Consider the following 20,988-nt stretch of genomic DNA (forward strand, 5'->3'; position numbering starts at 1 on the left):
AGCATCACGGGAGATCACCGCTTCACGACTCTTACGGGTCATTACGAATGGTGTCGCCTGCCTGTGGGTTTACGTAGCGCACCTCTACCTTCCAGCGTGTGATTAATTCTCTTTCTGCTGACATTATTCACAAAGGTCTCTTTGTATACCTCGATGACCTTATCATTGTCTCTAACGACATGAACTCTCATCTCCAGAAACTTGAAGTTGTTTTTAAAAGACTTTCTGAAGCTGGCCTTAAGGTCAAGCTGTCTAAATGCAACTTCCTGAGTCTCGTATTCAGTTTTTGGGTCACCTTGTCGATAAAGATGGCATTCACACTGTTGATTCTAAAATCACTGCCGTCAGAGACTTTCCTACACCCAATTCTACTGACCATGTTCGCTCTTTTCTAGGCCGTACTGGTTATTATAGAGCCTTTGTCAAAAACTTTGCGTCTATCGCATCACCTCTAACGTGTCTTCTAAAGAAAAAGTTCCCTTCATGTGGAAAGACGCTCATCAACAGAGTTTTGATACTCAAGCATGGTTAGACAAATGCCCCGGTCCTAGCGTTTCCCGACTACACCTTGCCTTTTACTATGGCACAGACGCTTCTTCTTTTGTCATTGGTGCAGTCTTAATGCAGACTGTAGATGGACGACGTCCACATGTCATTGCTTACGCTAGCCGTGTACTTACTGACCCTGAGTCAAGGTGCTCTGTAGCTCACCTTGAAGCCCTAGCTGTTGTCTGGGCCCTCAAACTTTTCAAGGATATTATTTTTAATTTCCCTATCACAGTTTACACTGACCACACTGCAGTTACAACTCTTTTCAGTGGCAAGAATCTCACCGGCCGCCTGGCTAGGTGGCACCTCACCACCCAACAGTTCAACCCAGTGATAAAGTATCTGCCGGGTAAAGCCAACACTGTCGCTGACGCGTTGTCCCGACATATTCCTGGCGTTGTAGTTTCTCAGGTCCAGAACTTCTCACTTGACGAGCTTCAGACGGCCCAACGCCATGACGCGTTGTGCTCTAAAGTCGTCTACGCCCTCGAGTCTGGCGATGACTCCACATTATCTCATCTACCTGTGCCCTTTTCTGCCTTTTCCTTATAGGACGGCATTGTTTGTCGCACAGTGGCCATTAATGGGAGAGGCGTTACTCAGGTTGTCATCCCTACTGCTCTGGTGAAGACTGTCATGCAGCTTCTCCATGACGCTCCGCATGCTGGTCACCCCGGACGGGACAGAACCTTAGATGGGCAATTTTTTTTTAGCGGGCCTTTTTTTAGCGGGCTTTATTTAGCAGGCTTTTTTTTTTTTAATATAACGGGCTTTTTTTTATTTTTCTTTACGCCCTTGAACTGTCTCCTTAGCTGTAAAAAAAAAAAAAAAAAAGTACCTTGCATGGCACACTGAGCAGTCCTCTTTCCCTTTCCTGACAGGGACAGCCAGCACCTCTTCCTTAATAAAATGTGCATATACAGGTGTGCACGTGGCTTCTTTCGCCAGTGAGTTCCTGATCCCTTGAGGTCCTGCACGCGGGTGTGGGTGCTGCCACTCCCGCGAGAGGTCTCCAAGAAGAACCCTTGAAGCAGCCACCGCTGAAAGCCGTGTGCTCTGATTCCCCGGTGACCCAAGAAAATGTGGCGCTGCAGCACAGACTCATTATTCGTATTATCATATCAAACTCATTATTCGTATTCGTATTATCATATCAAACTCATTATTCGTATTCGTATTATCATATCAAACTCATTATTCGTATTATCATATCAAACTCATTATTCGTATTCGTATTATCATATCAAACTCATTATTCGTATTATCATATCAAACTCATTATTCGTATTATCATATCAAACTCATTATTCGTATTATCATATCAAACTCATTATTCGTATTTCGTATTATCGTATTCGTGTCAAGGTTTTCGTCTCCCCGCGTCTTGTGTCTCCTGTGCCGTCTATGTATTCTCATTGTCGCTGTCCTCGTCTCCCTGTCTGTTCTGTCGCGTCTTCATTGATAACTTTTCTTGTTACTCGTTTATTCATTATATATCGTCTCGTCTCGTCTCGTCTTACTACAGTTCTCTTCTAAATATTGTCCCACATATACACCAACACATGAATGTTCCCTACGTACCCTCAAGGTGTGAAGTAAGTCTGGAGAGTGTCTGCAGTATAGCCAGCGTTTTCCCTTGTGTGAGGAGCGACCACTTGTTCCTGCTGGCGAAGGATTGAGTGCCTGGCGCATCGTCCCACGTAACGCCTTCACTTTCAGCCAGAGTAGGGCAGGTTGTGTGTGTTAGAGTCATTTTCAGGTTTTATGTGCCTCCTGTGTTTGCCAGAGAGGGGAACGACGTGTGTGAGGACCAGGCGAGTTCAGTGAGCGGCGAGGGTGTTTCGTCGGCCTCGGCGTGTTACTTAAGCCCCGTTCACACTGTGCCGACTCTGGGCCACGACAACCCAGCGACTTTTCCATTTGACAAGTTGGTTCCCACGCTCCAAGAAGGGGGGGCGGTTGTGGGGGGGATCTTGGTGTCTTGCCGACTGTCTAGGACATTCGGCCAACTAGTTCCTAGACTCCCGTCACGACGTCGGCGCAGCATTAGGCAACAGTCTCAAGACCTTTTTCGAGACATGCCCGACCCTTTCACATCAACACCTGCCTCAAAATTCTAGAGTCGGTAGTCGTGCCCAAGAGTCGGCACAGTGAACGGGGCTTAAAAGCAGCACCATTCTTGCTTCGAATTTATCCGTAGAGAGTTTCGTTGAGTCTGGCTGATAGGTGGTCTCTGGACAGCATGTGGGTAGTTTGCCACTCGGCGGCGGCTGAAAATCCCAGCTTGCGGCACCGGGCGGGGATTGAACTCGCGTCGTCCTGAACGCGGCGCCGTCAAGCTGTCGACTCAGCCACCGCCTCCCCAACATCCTCCCAATGACATCATCACCACTACCAAAATGATTTAGGAGGCGGTGTGGGTGTTAAGCGTGCTGGAGCGTCCTGAGGACCTGGAAGTCCCAGCCCGCCGCTACAAACGGACGATTTTCAGCCATCGCTGAGTGGCCTAATAAGACTGCCCACATGCTGTTCTGATGACCACCTATCAGCCCGGACTCCAACGAAACTCTCTACAAAGGATCAAGTAGAGTTCCGAGAAGCAGCACGAACCAAACAAAACTGGTGCTGCTTTTAAGCCCCGTTCACACTGTGCCGACTCTGGGCCACGACAACCCAGCGACTTTTCCATTTGACAAGTTGGTTCCCACGCTCCAAAAAGGGGGGAAGGTTTTATTGGGGTCTTGGTGTCTTGCCGACTGTCTGCGACATTCGGCCTAATAGTTGCCAGCATGTCGTGCTAAACTGCTAACCCTCACGACTCCAGACTCCCGTCACGACGTCGGCGCAGCATTCGGCAAAAGTCTCAAGACCTCTTTCAAGACATGCCCGACCCTTTCACATCAACACCCAAGACCTCGTGTACCCTAGAGTCGTGGGTAGTCGTGGCCCAGAGTCGGCACAGTGTGAACGGGGCTTTACTCTCTTAATTACCCCAAGCCTTGACGTTTAGTTCGGAAATAACTTTATGTCAATGGGAAATAAACTCATTTTAATAATGAAAAAAACAGTCAATACTAATCTTTTTATTCCTGTTCCATTACCTGCACTATTCCATCGCAGAAAAAGAAAAAAAATCAATTCTCCGTTCTTTTCAGACAGGTTTCATACCACTTTCCTTCTCTAATTAAAAATCGTCTCGTAATGAAGAAAAGAGAATTCCATCGTTCATTTAGGGAAACCATATGTGAACGATGATATTTTGATGAAGAAATCGACCTTGTGTGCGTCTGAGTGTCTTTGTGTTTGAATTTGTGTGTGGAAAGTTGAAAAGTTTCGTTTAGTCGGCGCAACATCTGTGGTCATATGCCGGAGAGAGACAGAAGGGGAAGGAATTATAGGAGAAGGGAACAGACCCCAGGAGACGGGACACAACCCCCGATTAATACCTGGTACCCATTCACTGCTGGGTGGACAGGGGCGTAGGGTATCGGAAAAGCCGCCCAAATTTTTCCACTCCGCCCTGTGTGTGTGTGGAGAGAGAGAGAGAGAGAGAGAGAGAGAGAGAGAGAGAGAGAGAGAGAGAGAGAGAGAGAGAAAACGTTAAACATGACAATTTTACATGTGGCAAGTTACCACCCGTTGTTGTTGATCTTGTAACTGTGTGTTGGTATCTTTTCACGTCATCAGCCATACTTTGTTGAAATTGTTGTTCCTTCTTGTTCTGGGATGTAGTTTTGTTCCTATACTTTTACTTCTTCTTCTTCTTCTTCTTCTTCTTCTTCTTCTTCTTCTTCATCTACTTTTTCTTCTTCTTCTTCTTCTTCTTCTTCTTCTTCTTCTTCTTCTTCTTCTTCGTTTTCTTCTTCTTCTTCTACTACTTCTTCTTCTACTTCTTCTTCTTCTTTTCTTTTCTTTTTCTTCTTCTTCATCTTCTTCTTCTTCTTCTTCTTCTTCTTCTGCATCATTATCATAAACATTATCATCATCATATAATTATCATCACATTCATCATCATAATCATCACTATAATCATCATCATCTATTGCTAATAATTTCAGGCTCGTATATTAAAGGTGCGGACACCGCGATATGTGTTCTGTCGTCATTTTTTTAAATATTTCATTGGTGTTTGCATAGAAATAAAGATATCTAGCTTGTATTTATTGAGTCACGAAGCTTTATTGCATTGCTTATTCATCCCAGACCTACTATAATTTTGGGATTCTAAAGCCCCATTAACACTCTGCCGACTCTGGGCCACGACTACCCACGACTCTAGGGTACACGAGGTCTTGGGTGTTGATGTGAAAGGGTCGGGCATGTCTTGAAAGAGGTCTTGAGACAGTTGCCGAATGCTGCGCCGACGTCGTGACGGGAGTCTGGAGTCGTGAGGGTTAGCACGACATGCTGGCTACTAGTTGGCCGAATGTCCCAGCTAGTCGGCAAGACACGAAGACCCCAATAAAACCTCCCCCCTCTTCTTGGACCGTGGGAACCAACTTGTCAAATGGAAAAGTCGCTGGGTTGTCGTGGCTCAGAGTCGGCACAGTGTTTAGGACATCGAACGGAAAAGTTTGGAAAGTTTCGTTCAGTCGGCGCAACATCTGTGGTCATATGCCGGAGAGGGACAGAAGGGGAAGGAATTATAGGAGAAGGGAACAGACCCCAGGAGACGGGACACAACCCCCGATTAATACCTGGTACCCATTCACTGCTGGGTGGACAGGGGCGTAGGGTATCGGAAAAGCCGCCCAAATTTTTCCACTCCGCCCGCGAATCGAACCTGGGCTCTCCCGTTTGTGAGCCGAGTGTGCTAACCACTGCACCACGAAGCCCCCCAAGGACATCGAACGAGGAAATGGATGAAGCAGACAGACAAACGAACACTATCCCGCCTTTGGTCTCGCGGCACAAAGGTAACACAAAGACGATTATGCAAAATTGCCATTAATTATGCAAGGCTTCTGGGTCAGTCAATCTGTCCGAACTCTTTGTCCTCTGAGAGAATGCTGCGAAGAGCCGAAAATAGACTGATCGCTTGTTTGAGAAGAAAGTATTGCTATCACAACGCCTCGCAGCGCCAATAACAGAAGCAATGGTGGGAAGATAATTCAAGGTCAGGTATTTATCCAGTCTCGCTAGGGGGGTGGGGGGTTGGCATCCACCTCAAGGATCGTTCTACAGCCCTTAACCCGTCCGCTGGGATTGGCACGTATTTCTCCTTCTCTGGTAGCCTGGTAACACACACTCCCAGGTCTTTCTCTGCCTCTGTGGTGGATAGTGGAGTGTTTCCCATGTGGTATTGGTGTGCTGGATATCCCTTCTCTGGTAGCCTGGTAACATACACTCCCAGGTCTTTTTCTGCCTCTGTGGTGGATAGTGGAGTGTTTCCCATGTGGTATTGGTGTGCTGGATATCCCTTCTCTGGTAGCCTGGTAACATACACTCCCAGGTCTTTCTCTGCCTCTGTGGTGGATAGTGGAGTGTTTCCCATGTGGTATTGGTGTGCTGGATATCGCCTCCCAAGGTGCAGGAGTCTACGTTTTTCTTCATTGAATTCTAGCAGCCACTTTTTGTTCCATTCCTGTTGTTTGATGAGGTCTGACTGTAGGAAATCCGCAATCAAGGGGTTTTAAACTTGTCGGCATCTCAGTTTTCTTGTTTGAATACTTTTTCGTAGATATCGCTGGACTTTTCATGGACTGTTCTATGATCCTGGTGATATTTTTACACGACTTCTGCAGCATGAACGGAAAAACATCCATGAAGACCCGGTTACCGTGGCCTTGATAAACAGTCACAATGGGAACGTTTAAAAATATGGCCAAAAGTCACCCGCCTCAACGTTGCCAGATTGTCTTACTCAGCCTCTTATATTTACCGACCTCCGACCCAAAAACTGTCTCGTGGACCCCAATAAGGAGATTCACTTATAAATATCGTTAAAATAGTTAATTCCTGATGTTTCTTGGCAATAGTTAGGCGTCAGAAACCGATAAATACTATGCTCTGAGTACGACAATCTGGCAACGGTGAGGTCTTGCCATTTAATCAGCCAATCAGCAGTCAATCTTCGTCAGTGCTACACCATCTCAGAAGCGTGTCGCCATTCAAAGCAACATAAATACAATATACACGCTACTTAGTTTGTTGTTCTCGTATGCGAATTGTAGCAGCGACGGGCCAAATTTGTGGCTTTACCGTGTAGCAGCGACGGGCCAAATTTGTGGCTTTACCGTGTAGCAGCGACGGGCCAAATATTCGCCATGATATAAACCCCAAAAATAGATGATGCATAAACTGATCACAAATGCTTTGATATATATTATGAAATGGTTTGTGTGAGGGGTGATTTTTTTCCTCATTTTTCTCGCTTAGAGGGACCATTAAGAAACATGATCCCCGCTGCTACCGGGTTAACCCTGTGAGTATCGATGTTGTATATTTACAACGCGCCACTTCCTTTAAATGCGTATTTGAGCCTGCGCGCGGCATTTAAACTGCGTCGGCACTGCCACATCTCGCCTGCCGCCTCAGTTTGGTGCCTGCTGTCAAGCTGTGAGGGTCTCTGTGCTACTTCGCCCTCCCTTCATGGTGTGTATGAGTCACTTGCGTTGCATTTCAGCAACATCATTATACAAGCTGTGACTGTTATGTAAGTACATTTAAATGCGTATTGTTTTGATAATAAAATTCATAACAATAACATTTGTTGGAATAACTTAGTGAAATTTTTATGTGGGGTTCGTAAGTGATTGTGCTGACGTATGCCATTTACAGAATTGAGGTATGTACCTTATTTTTTTTTTAGATTTTTTTCTAAGACATGCTTTTGCTTTGTTTTACAGAAATCATGTCGAAGCCAAGTTTGACTGACGAGGAGATAAATGAGTTGTTGGAGTGGGATGACTGGACGGAAGTGAGTACGGGGAGGATGGGACTGACAACTGGGAGGTTGACGAGGGGGTGGATGAGGTTTACGGGATGGGAGGGAGATGAAGATGACCCTACCCCAAGGCCCTCTGAAAGGGGGACCTCGAGGAGTACCTCCCTCCCCACCTCTATCAAGCCCCTGCAGCCACCCCAGAGGCTTCCCCTTCATCTACAGACATGGTAACACTTTGCACCACACAAGAGGAGGCAGCAGAGGCAGAAATACACGACCTGGCAACTCCACTCTCCACTCTGACCCAGCCAGCCACCTTATCTCGCTCGCCTGACCTCTTATCTTGTGTAAACACAGCAGCCTACCCCACCACTACAGTTTCCACCACAACAACACCTCTCTTGCCTCCTGCCATCATCACAACTCGTAGCAGGACACTGTTCCAGCCCTCTACACCTCTGCCTTCCACCTCTACACCTGCTGATGATCAGCCCACCCCTGCCACCCCTCACCGACCCAAGCGTGGCCGTGTGTTCTCTCCTCTTCCATCTACGTCTCGTGGGTTGCTGGATGATGATGATGAAGACGTGGATGACCCACAACCACTGCCTTCTGCTGAACTCCTCCCCTCTACAGCAGTGAGATCATCCAAACGGAGGAGGGGGCCCCAGAATCCAGTTGTAGGGCAACCGCTGAGGAGTGTGGGCTCAACACTACGTGGAAGGGACAAGAGGAAAACTGTGTGGAGGCCTGATTCGAAAAGTAACCTTACCAGGTTGCAGGTGACATACGACACTCCAGGAAAACCTCCGATGTGTTTGATGGGTTGGAAAACATTGATGAATACTTCCACCAGTTCATCGATGACTACATGCTGGCTATGGTTACATTGCACACCAATGACAGGGTCGCCAATGTTATGAGGGGTGCAGTGCGGCGCCTTGGTATCCCAAGACTGAGCATCAGCCTGTAGCCTCATACGTAACACTTTCAATGTCCCACCTGAGGAGAGGCCAGCAACACAGCAAAAGAAAACTGAGAAGAGGCAGCGGTGCTTCCTCTGCCCCACCAGAGAGCAGGACGAACCTGGGTCTGCTGCAGTGGATGGAAGTCCGTGTGCATCCCACTACTCTGTCTTCTGCCCTCCTGTGGCTAGGGTGAGGAACTATTATGTTTTCCAGTTTTCTTGAGTGTGTTATGCAAGTGTACATTTCATTGGTATCTAATGAGTTATATGGATGTTGTGCATCTCTGAACCCCCCTAAAAAGACCCTGTAACTCGACCCTCTCTAGGAAAATAATTTATTTAGTACCTTATCTTATTTCGATTTCCATGAAACTTCCACAGTAGCTTTGTCAATGATTGGGTAGTATACATAAAAATTTTCATGAAGTTTAAAGCATATTTAGGTACCCAAATTTTTTTTTTTAAAGAAACAAGAAAAACAGGGTGAGAAAATTTTACTAAAGTTTGACCTGTTCTATTTTTCAGCGTGGATTTTGCAGAGAACTGGGACTGTGCAGGCTGTGAGAGACAACTGTAATACACCGATCTCCAGAGGCTTTATTTTTTTGTATGGACATAAGTATTTATTTTTTATTTTTTTCTAATGATAGTTAAAATAAGGTAGAAGTTTTTTGTATTCTTTGTAATAAAGTACATAAAGCATTCTGATTGTCTTTTTCACCACTTATTAGCACTAAGTAATGTCTAAAGTAATTTTAGAAAGAACAAACATTAAAGTACAACATACCTAAAGTGGTCATTTAAAGCGTTAAAGTCACAGTTGCAAAGGTGCAACACGATATACAATATGGGTACTGAAAATATCGATACTCATCCAGGGTTAAAGAAAAAATATATATAACTGTAATATGGATTATGTGAATGAGTAAAGTTTTAGCATATTAATATCATGTTTTCTGTCAATCTGTCTATCTATCCGTATGTAGATAGTTAGAGATACAGATGAATAGACAGATAGACATATATAGATGAAGTTAGATTGGCAGATTAGATAGATAAAACTAGATATGTATATAGATAGACAGGATAGATGGATATACATTGATAGAAAAATAGAGGTTAACTTTCTCATTTCCTACTGAAACCGCATTTTTTTTTTTTTTTTTTTTAGGGCGTTGGTTGAGTGTGAAGGACAAGAGAGAGAGAGAGAGAGAGAGAGAGAGAGAGAGAGAGAGAGAGAGAGAGAGAGAGAGAGAGAGAGAGAGAGAGAGAGAGAGAGAGAGAGAAAGCACACCACCACCACCGCCACCAATAACAACAACAACAAAATCAACGCCACCATCAATTTTAGCATCCGATGGGAGAGAGAGAGAGAGAGAGAGAGAGAGAGAGAGAGAGAGAGAGAGAGAGAGAGAGAGAGAGAGGTAAATTTACATAAAACAATGATTTCAATATGCAGGCAGTTAACTAAATATGTCTGTGTTTATGCGTGCGTGAGTGTGTGTGTGTGTGTGTGTGTGTGTGTGTGTGTGTGTGTGTGTGTGTGTGTGTGTGTGTGTGTTATCACTTCATACCACCGCCTCTTCCACCATTTGTCTTCTTTTCCCTCCTCCTCCTCCTCCTCCTCTTCCTCCTCCTCTTCCTCCTCCTCTTCCTCCTCCTCCTCCTCCTCCTTTTCAACCCCCTTGTCCCAGTTTTCACCTTTAGTTTTTTTATCCTTTCCTCCTCTTAATGACATTCAAACATCTCTCTCTCTCTCTCTCTCTCTCTCTCTCTCTGTCTCTCTGTGTCTCTGTCTATGTGTCTCTGTGTCTGTTTCTCTCTCTCTCTCTCTCTCTGTGTCTCTGTGTCTGTCTCTCTCTCTCTCTCTCTCTGTGTCACTGTGACTCTCTCTCTCTCTCTCCTGAACGTATTAGGTAAACTATCTATAAATCTGATAGGTTTGAAACTATAGTTGGTGTAACTTCTGGTAGAGAAAAGCGGACTTGGTATATTTGATTGGGTGATTATGCGCGCTCATTGGACTTCTTACGTGCATGACAGTGACTATGTATTCCTACCAAAACCCTTTTTGAGTTGTAAGGTAATGGTTTACACCGATAGAAACCAATGCAATAACGGCGGTGGCTGAATGGATAGCGTGACGGCGCCGCGTTCAGGTCGACGAGAGTTCAATCCCCTCCCGGTGCCACCAAGCTGTGATTTTTCAGCCGCCGCCGAGTGGCTTAAAACTACCCACATGCTGTCCAGAAGACCACCTATCAACCCGGACTCTAGATTCTAGGATTAAAGATCAGCTCCGGGAGGGTAGCATAAGCCAATGCAAGATGGCGCCACTATAAACACTTGCCTGCGCCAGAACGGGCTGGGCCGACCATCAGGCCCCACCGGGAAGAAGCCTTGGGCCGACCATCAGGACCCACCGGGAAGAAGCCTTGGGCTAACCATCAGGATCCACTGAAGAAGCCTTGGGCCGACCATCAGGATCCACTGGGAAGAAGCCTTGGGCCGACCATCAGGATCCACCGAAGAAGCCTTGGGCCGACCATCAGGATCCACTGGAAGAAGCCTTGGGCCGACCATCAGGATCCACTGAAGAAGCCTTGGGCCGCCCATCAGATCCACTCAAAAAGCCTTGGGCCGACCATCAGATCCACCTGGAAGAAGCCTTGGACCGACCATCAGGATCCACTGGAAGAAGCCTTGGGCCGACCATCAGGATCCACTGAAAGAAGCCTTGGGCCGACCATCAGGCCCCACTGGAAGAAGCCCTGGGCCGACCATCAGGAGCCACCGGGAAGAAGCCTTGGGCCGACCATCAGGATCCACCGGGAAGAAGCCTGGGCCGACCATAAGGATCCACTGAAGAAGCTTGGGCCGACCATAAGGATCCACTGGAAGAAGCCTTGGGCTGACCATCAGGATCCACTGAAGAAGCCTTGGGCCGACCATAAGGATCCACTGAAGAAGCCTTGGCCGACCATAAGGATCCACTGGGAAGAAGCCTTGGGCCGACCATAAGGATCCACTGGAAGAAGTTTTGGGCCGACCATAAGGATCCACTGGGAAGAAGCCTTGCGCCGACCATCAGGATCCACTGAAGAAGCCTTGGGCCGACCATAAGGATCCACTGGGAAGAAGCTTTCGGCTGACCATCAGATCCACCAGGAAGAAGCCTTGCCGACCATCAGGATCCACTGGAAGAAGCCTTGGGCCGACCATCAGGATCCACCTGAAAGAAGCCTTGGGCCGACCATCAGGCCCCACTGGAAGAAGCCTTGGGCTGACCATCAGGATCCACTGGAAGAAGCCTTGGGCCGACCATCAGGATCTACTGGAAGAAGCCTTGGGCCGACCATAAGGATCCACCGGAAGAAGCCTTGGGCCGACCATAAGGATCCACTGGAAGAAGCCTTGGGCCGACCATCAGGATCCACTGGAAGAAGCCTTGGGCCGACCATAAGGATCCACTGGAAGAAGCCTTGGGCCGACCATAAGGATCCACTGGAAGAAGCCTGGGCCGACTATCAGGATCCACTGGAAGAAGCCTTGGGCCGACTATCAGGATCCACTGGAAGAAGCCTTGGACCGACCATCAGGATCCACTGAAGAAGCCTTGGGCCGACCATCAGATCCACCGAAGAAGCCTTGGACCGACCATCAGGATCCACTGGAAGAAGCCTTGGACCGACCATCAGGATCCACTGGAAGAAGCCTTGGGCTGACCATCAGGATCCACTGGAAGAAGCCTTGACCGACCATCAGGATCCACTGGAAGAAGTCTACCCGCGCAATAGGCCACGACGTAAAAAAAAAAAAGTGTGCCTTTTGAACTATTATATATAAATCTGACACGACATTTAAAAAAACTGAGTCGGAATTGCACGCAAACGGAGAATATCCATCGAGTGAAGGCAACTTCATATATCTAAGGCCTGTTAATTAAGGGTAAACTTTTTCCTTACTTCTCCTTCTATTACAAAGTGTTAGGCTACAGTTTACACGGTGTCATTCGTTAAGTCATTTACCGTAAGATTTCTTGGTACATTTTTAGTCCTGAGTCTGTCACAATGTGTATAGTGTAATGTAAAATTGACATTGGGCAAGAACCTTCTTTCATCGTGCTATCATCAAATTAATGTATTTTCATTATTTGTGGGTATTGAAATAACTATAAGGAAGGGTGATTCTATGAATAACTACATTTATATATTAACAATGCTGATTTAAAGAGTAGCAGAGAGCGGGAGGCTGTAGGCTGGTGTCACGCCAAACGGGGAGGCGGTGGTAGAGTGGATAGCGTTACGGCGCCGCGTTCTGGACGACGCGAGTTCATTCCCCGCCCGGTGCCACCAAGCTGGGATTTTTCAGCCGCCGCCGAGTGGCTTAAAACTACCCACATGCTGTCCAGAAGACCACCTATCAACCCGGACTCTAGATTCTAGGATTAAAGATGAGCTCCGGGAGGGCAGCATGAGCCAATGCAAGATGGCGCCACTATAAACACTCGCCTGCGCCAGAACGGGCTGGGCCGACCATCAGGCCTCTCAAAAAAAAACCAGGTTAGATCTACTTAACAGCAGGCCAACGAGCAGCGGGGAGACCGTCACACAAGCAATGATGCCAATTCCGCGAGTCCATCCCTGTAGGTTTATCCCCGCCAGCTCTAGCTATTATTGATAAACATTGAACCTTTACTAGAGATATCAATAGATTGTAGGTTTAGATAACATAGATAATAACGAATGAGAGGAGGAAAAGGAAGGGAGCAGAATCCACAAATCTGATTAGGCGGCAGATGAAAAAACGTAACAAAAGAGAGAGAGAGAGAGAGAGAGAGAGAGAGAGAGAGAGAGAGAGAGAGAGAGAGAGAGAGAGAGAGAGAGAGAGAGAGGCCCTATCCTGTCTTCGTCATTCCGTTGCTTCCATTACTAATCACCGCAGCGCACGATAGGAAACCATGCTGGCTTATTCAATCTATCTCTCTCTCTCTCTCTCTCTCTCTCTGAGTGTGCTCACTGTACATCTGTCTGTGCATCTTTTCCTTCCCTCATTGGTTATCATCAGTCCATCCCTTCTGTTTCTTCCCTAAAGTGAGGTGACCGGCCTTCTCTCCTGCCTTCCCACTAACACGCCCTTGTAAATATAGTTCCCAGGGTCATTTCACACTGTTTTGGGTTTGTATTTGCTGGGCGGTTACTTTTATACAGCTGGGTGTGGTTGGTCAGGACGGTGTTGTATCGTGTGCCATGGTGGCTTTCCCTGGAGGCAGTGTGAGACGTGGTAAGGTGTTGTGTTAGGTGGTATTTTAGCCTCTGGTGGGTTGGGGTGTTTGAAAGTTTCGTTTAGTCGGCGCAACATCTGTGGTCATATGCCAGAGAGGCAAAAGGGGAAGGAATTATAGGAGAAGGGAACAGATCCCAGGAGACGGGACACAACCCCCGATTAATACCTGGTACCCATTCACTGCTGGGTGGACAGGGGTGTAGGGTACCGGAATGGCCGCCCAAATTTTTCCACTCCGCCCGGGAATCGAACCCGGGCGCTCTCGGTTGTGAGCCGAGTGTAAACAATAGAGGCACTGAATAATGCTTCATGCTATAGGCTACCAACGATTACTTAGAACTCACCTTTATTATGCTGTGCAGTTCTGGCCTCCTTACTACAGCATGGACATCAGCCCGTTGGAACCTGAAAATTAAATGACAAAAATTATTCACTGCTTGATAATCTAGCCATATAAGGATATTTTTTTTAAACATTTAAATATGCTCTCTTTAGAAAGATGAAAGGCATGAGGATTCGGGGCTTTAATAAGAGTCATGTTGCCTCTCTTTCTATCTTCTAACGATATTTTCATGCTGACTGCTCTTCTGAACATGTTAACTGCATGCCTCCCCCCCTCCCGCGGCCTCGCCTCACACGACTTTCTACTCAAGCTCATCCCTATACTGTCCAAATCCCTTACGCAAGAGTTAACCAGCATCTTCACTCTTTCATCCCTATACTGTCCAAATCCCTTACGCAAGAGTTAACCAGCATCTTCACTCTATCATCCCTATAATGTCCAAATCACTAACGCAAGAGTTAACCAGCAACGTCACCCTATCATCCCTATACTGTCCAAATCCCTTACCCAAGAGTTACCCAGCATCTTCACTCTTCATCCCTATACTGTCCAAATCCCTTACGCAAGAGTTAACCAGCATCTTCACCTTTTCATCCCTATACTGTCCAAATCCCTTACGCAAGAGTTAACCAGCATCTTCACTCTTCATCCCTATACTGTCCAAATCCCTTAGGCAAGAGTTAACCAGAATCTTCACTCCTTCATCCCTGTACATTGTCCAAATCCCTTACGCAAGAGTTAACCAGCATCTTCACTCTTTCATCCCTATACTGTCCAAATCCCTTTACGCAAGAGTTAACCAGCATCTTCACTCTTTCATCCCTATACTGTCCAAATCCCTTACGCAAGAGTTAACCAGCATCTTCACTCTTTCATCCCTATACTGTCCAAATCCCTTACGCAAGAGTTAACCAGCATCTTCACTCTTTCATCCCTATACTGTCCAAATCCCTTACGCAAGAGTTAACCAGCATCTTCACTCTTTCATCCCTATACTGTCCAAATCCCTTACGCAAGAGTTAACCAGCATCTTCACTCTTTCATCCCTATACTGTCCAAATCCCTTACGCAAGAGTTAACCAGCATCTTCACTCTTGCATCCCGCTACTGTCCAAACTCACGCAAGAGTTAACCAGCATCTTCACTCTTTCATCCCTTTACTGTCCAAATCCTTTACGCAAGAGTTAACCAGCATCTTCACTCTTTCATCCCTATACTGTCCAAATCCCTTACGCAAGAGTTAACCAGCATCTTCACTCTTTCATCCCTATACTGTCCAAATCTTTACGTAAGAGTTAACCAGCATCTTCACTCTTTCATCCTCACGCTGGTAAACTCTGGAACAATCTTCCTTCATCTGTATTTCCTCCTGCTCACGACTTGAACTCTTCAAGAGGAGGGTATCAGGACACCTCTCCTCCCGAAATCGACCTCTTTCGGCCACCTCTAACTCTTTATAGGAGCAGTGAGTAGCGGTCTTTTTTTTCACATTTGTTACCTTTTTTATCCCTTTGAACTGACTCCTTTGCTGTAAATAAAAAGTGCAAGGTAGTAATAGCTTACAGTTAGATAAATCCAGATTCAAGAAAGACATAGGCAAGAATTCCTTAACTAATAGTGGCGGATGAGTAGAACAAGCTTGGCAGTCATGTAGTGGGCCCCAAAATCATCGACACCTTAAAAATGGTTAGATAACTTGGATAAAGATGGCAGGTGGAGTCAGGTTTACAGGAGCTGTCTTATAGGCCTACTGACCCTTGTTGACTCCCTTAAGTTCTTTTGTTCTTAATTTCTTGCAAAACAAAAACACAACCATCACTTCTGTCCACCTTAATATTCGGTAAGGCAAAAATGGTAACAATTTTATGTCGTTTCCACTTAGGTTGAAAACAGTCTCTCTCTCTCTCTCTCTCTCTCTCTCTCTCTCTCTCTCTCTCTCTCAGCCAGGTACGAAAACACACAACCATGTTAAGATCAAAAGAATGACACCCACAGCTCCAACCGCCCAGCACATTGCGAGAGAGTTGAAGTAAATATTTCAAAATTATGTCGTTAGAAGGATTTCAAAAGGAATAAATTGATTTTGAGTTATGTAGCCCATACCTGCTTGTTGGCGTGGGCAGCCAGACACGCGCCATCATGGAATTGAAAGCGTGCACAACAGTGTCGCACAATGTATCAGTACAAGCGCTCATCCCTTAAATTTGTTTGTAATGAAACGGAAAACTGTTGACGATCATTTTTATTTTTTACGTCGTGACCTAATGCCCCGGTAGGCTTCTTTCCGGTGGATCCTGATGGTCGGCCCAAGGCTTCTTACCGGTGGATCCTGATGGTCGGCCCAAGGCTTCTTTCCGGTGGATCCTGATGGTCGGCCCAAGGCTTCTTACCGGTGGATCCTGATGGTCGGCCCAAGGCTTCTTCCCGGTGGATCCTGATGGTCGGCCCAAGGCTTCTTCCCGGTGGATCCTGATGGTCGGCCCAAGGCTTCTTACCTGTGGATCCTGATGGTCGGTCCAAGGCTTCTTCCCGGTGGATCCTGATGGTCGGCCCAAGGCTTCTTCCCGGTGGATCCTGATGGTCGGCCCAAGGCTTCTTCCCGGTGGATCCTGATGGTCGGCCCAAGGCTTCTTCCCGGTGGATCCTGATGGTCGGCCCAACGCTTCTTCCCGGTGGATCCTGATGGTCGGCCCAAGGCTTCTTCCGGGTGGATGCTGATGTTCGGCCCTAGGCTTCTTCCCGGTGGGTCCTGATGGTCGGCCCAGGGCTTCTTCCCGTGGGATCTGGATGGTCGGCCCAAGGCTTCTTCCCGGTGGATCCTGAAGGTCGGCCCAAGGCTTCTTCCTGGTGGGGCCTGATGGTCGGCCCAGCCCGTCCTGGCGCAGGCAAGTGTTTATAGTGGCGCCATCTTGCATTGGCTCATGCTGCCCTCCCGGAGCTCATTTTTAATCCTAGAATCTATAGTCCGGGTTGATAGGTGGTCTTCTGGACAGCATGTGGGTAGTTTTAAGCCACTCGGCGGCGGCTGAAAAATCCCAACTTGGTGGCACCGGGCGGGGATTGAACTCGCGTCGTCCTGAACGCGGCGCCGTCACGCTCTCCATTCAGCCACCGCCTATACCTGCTTTTGGGTGTAGGCAGGCAGACACGTGCCATCATGGGATCGAAATCATGCACAGTAGTGTCACACAATGTATCAGTACAGGCGCTCATCCCTTAAATTTGTTTGTAATGAAACGGGAAAAGAATGTAATGAAACGGGAAAAAAGTGTTCGACGATTGCTAATGATGATTATATATATACACGTGCTGGCAGGAATGCACCAGCACCGACCGGCTGGGTGAATTCCGGCGTCACACAATGTTTCCATACACGCGTCACAATAAAGCTCTACTGAGCTCATTAAATAATACAAAAATCATAAATAAAAAATGTTACGTAAATGTGTTGCTGCTAAAGCTAGTTGTTTCAACATTCAATAGTTTTCCTTTTATGTATTTCTTGTTGTATGTATGCATTATATTACTGGTTACTCCATTATTTGGAGGGGCTAGAATTCATAACTCCCAGTCTCGACTTTCCTATGTTTTGGAAGCTCAACCTGTACCATTGTTTTCCGGGAAAGTTGGAAAGTTTCGTTTAGTCGGCGCAACATCTGTGGTCATATGCCGGAGAGAGACAAAAAGGGAAGGAATTATAGGAGAAGGGAACAGACCCCAGGAGACGGGACACAACCCCCGATTAATACCTGGTACCCATTCACTGCTGGGTGGACAGGGGCGTAGGGTATCGGAAAAAGCCGCCCAAATTTTTTCCACCTGCCTGGGAATCGAACCTGGGGTGAATGATGGAGGAAAAGGTCGAGAATCCCTGTCCTAGAGGATTACAGAGGAGGTGGTGGAAAGAAGTTTGATGAGACTGCAGCTGATGAAGGTAAAAAAAAGAAAGTTATGATGAGAGAGGAACACAGAAACGCTTCGACAAAGGAGATGAAGATGGTCGTAGGGGAGGAGGAGGAGGGGAGCTAAATGAAAATGTGAGAGAGAGAGAGAGAGAGAGAGAGAGAGAGAGAGAGAGAGAGAGAGAGAGAGAGAGAGAGAGAGAGAGAGAGAGAGAGAGAGAGAGAGAGATATAGAGAGATAGAGAAACATCCACTCACACAGCCCCTTGGACAGAATGGTCTAAGGCTTTTCGTCCATCAGCCTCCTCTTACTAATGGTCTTCTGCCTCTTAAATTTCGCCGCCATGTTGCCTCTCTTTCTATCTTCTATCGGCCCGCCACACGACTTTCTACTCAAGCTCATCCCTTTACTGTCCAAATCCCTTATGCAAGAGTTAACTAGCATCTTTGCTCTTTCATCCCTCACGCTGGTAAACTTTGGAACAATTTTCCCTCATCTGTATTTCCTCCTGCCTACGACTTGAACTCTTTCAAGAGGAGGGTATCAGGACACCTCTCCTCCCGAAATTGACCTCTCTTTCGGCGACTCCTCTAACTCTTTATAGGTGCAGTGAGTAGCGGGCTTTTTTTTTTTTACATTTGTTACCTATTTTTTTTATGCCGTTGAACTGACTCCTCTGCTGTACAAAAAAAAAAAAAAAATCCATCCATCCATCCAGTCAGTCAGTCAGTCAGCCAGCCAGCCAGCCAGACAGACAGCTAGACAGCCAGCTAGACAGACAGACTGACAGGCAGACAGACAGACCGACCGTCTATTCATGTTCCTCCCCCCCACCTCCCACCCTTCCCCACTCCCCCAAGAATAACTGTTGCTACATGCCACCAGAGAGAGAGAGAGAGAGAGAGAGAGAGAGAGAGAGAGAGAGAGAGAGAGAGAGACTGGTATGGAAAGGCATTAGGAGGTAGTGGAGGGTTATGAAAAGAAGAACAAATTGCGGAGCGGGAGTGTTATGCCGAGCAAGATCCGAGGAGGAGGAGGAGGGAAAATTGGTGTTGAATCTGGTATCGACAAGAGGCAATGAGTTCGTGAGATTAGTATTCTTTCTCTCCTCCTCTTTCCTCCGTTTTTCTTCTCTCCTTCCCTTACCGTCGGGTCTTTCGTTACAAGCTCTCTTTACCGCCTTGACCTTCCAATCGCCTCCCTTCCCTCATTAGCCCTCTCCTCTTGCCCTTTGCTCGTTCTCCCAAACTCTACCTTCTGTCTCTTTGTGGCCAACTGTCTCTGTCTATCTGTGTCTGTGCCTGTCTTTCTGTCTGTTTATTTCCCTGTGTGTCTGTTTGTCTCTGTATCTGCCTGTCTGTGTCTCTCCCTGTCTGTCTGTGTATCTCTCGCGCTCTCTCTGTGTCTGTGTCTGTCTGTCGCTCGCGTCTTTTCTTCTCGACTCTTCCTTTCATGTATTTTCTTTATTAATTATCAGCGTCTTGGAAAGTGGGTCATGGCAGTAATTAAATGAGTAAACATTGCCACCTCTCCTTCTCCTTTTCCACTCCTCCTCCTCCTCCTCCTCCTCCTCCTCCTCTTTGTCCAATCCAACTTATTCCCTGCATCTCCTACTCCCCCTCTTCCTCCTTTCCCTTCCCCTCCTTGTCCAATCCTACTCTTTTTGCAATCATGTCCTCTTCCTTCAATAGTCCGTTAGCCCGTCACTGAATTCTATCCTTCAACCTATCGTGAATCTAGACTCCAAACACGATAAAGCAAATAGTGGTAAAAATAGAAGTAGTTTTAGAAGCGGTAGTAGTAGTAGTAGTAGTAGTAGTAGTAGTTTCGGTAGGTAGTTGCTTGCCCACTCGCATAAGCATAGTCTAATAGATGGGAGCCCTTTAATAAAGTCAAGGGCCATGTTGTTCAAGGTTGAATGAAAAATAGAAGGTTCGATTATGAAATGTGTGTTGTGAAACTCAGAAGCGTACAGTGTTTTATAAGACCTGAGTCACAAAACTGCGTCAGACCTTAAGTGCTCCAAGCAATGCATTCATTAACGTAGCGAGCAAAATGTCGGGCTTTAAACCGTCCGCTGAGATTGGCACGGATTTGGCCTTCCCTGGTAGCCTGGTAATATATAGTTCCATGTCTTTCTCTGCCTCTGTGGTTGATAGTGAGTGTTGCCCATGTGGTATTGGTGTGCTGATATCCCTTCACTGGTAGCCTGGTAACATACACTCCCAGGTCAGTCTGCCTCTGTGGTGAATAGTGGAGTGTTGCCCATGTGGTATTGGTGTGCTGGATATCCCTTCACTGGTAGCCTGGTAACATACACTCCCAGGTCTTTCTCTGCCTCTGTGGTGGATAGTGGAGTGTTTCCCATGTGGTATTGGTATGCTGGATATCCCTTCACTGTAGCCTGGTAACATATAGTTCCATGTCTTTCTCTGCCTCTGTGGTTGATAGTGGAGTGTTTCCATGTGGTATTGGTGTGCTGGATATCCTTCACCGGTAGCCTGGTAACATAAGTCCCAGGTCTTTCTCTGCCTCTGTGGTGAATAGTGGAGTGTTTCCCATGTGGTATTGGTGTGCTGGACATCCCTTCACTGGTAGCCTGGTAACATACACTCCCATGTCTTTCTCTGCCTCTGTGGTGATAGTGGAGTGTTTCCATGTGGTATTGGTGTGCTGGATATCCTTCACTGGTAGCCTGGTAACATATAGTCCCAGGTCTTTCTGCCTCTGTGGTGAATAGTGGAGTGTTTCCCATGTGGTATTGGTGTGCTGGATATCCCTTCACTGGTAGCCTGGTTACATACACTCCCATGTCTTTCTGCTTCTGTGGTGGATAGTGGAGCATTTCCCATGTGGTATTGGTATGCTGGATATTCCTTCACTGGTAGCCTGGTAACATACACCCCAGGTCTTTCTCTGCCTCTGTGGTGGATAGTGGAGTGTTTCCCATGTGGTATTGGTGTGCTGGATATCCTTCACTGGTAGCCTGGTAACATACACCCTGGTCTTTCTCTGCTTCTGTGGTGGATAGTGGAGTGTTTCCCATGTGGTATT

The 20,988-nt window shown here is 46.9% G+C and overlaps 1 long non-coding RNA gene across 1 annotated transcript in view; it reads left to right on the forward strand.

Annotated features, from left to right (window-relative positions):
• Positions 1-20,988, forward strand: part of LOC126987158 (uncharacterized) — a 175,063-nt gene that overhangs the window by 60,982 nt on the left and 93,093 nt on the right. The window contains exon 2 of the long non-coding RNA XR_007740308.1: positions 5,804-6,001. This is a non-coding gene — a long non-coding RNA (uncharacterized LOC126987158). The remainder of the gene's footprint in view (positions 1-5,803; positions 6,002-20,988) is intronic.

The sequence above is a fragment of the Eriocheir sinensis genome, chromosome 6 (assembly GCF_024679095.1).
Source record: "Eriocheir sinensis breed Jianghai 21 chromosome 6, ASM2467909v1, whole genome shotgun sequence".
Classification (NCBI taxonomy): domain Eukaryota; kingdom Metazoa; phylum Arthropoda; class Malacostraca; order Decapoda; family Varunidae; genus Eriocheir; species Eriocheir sinensis.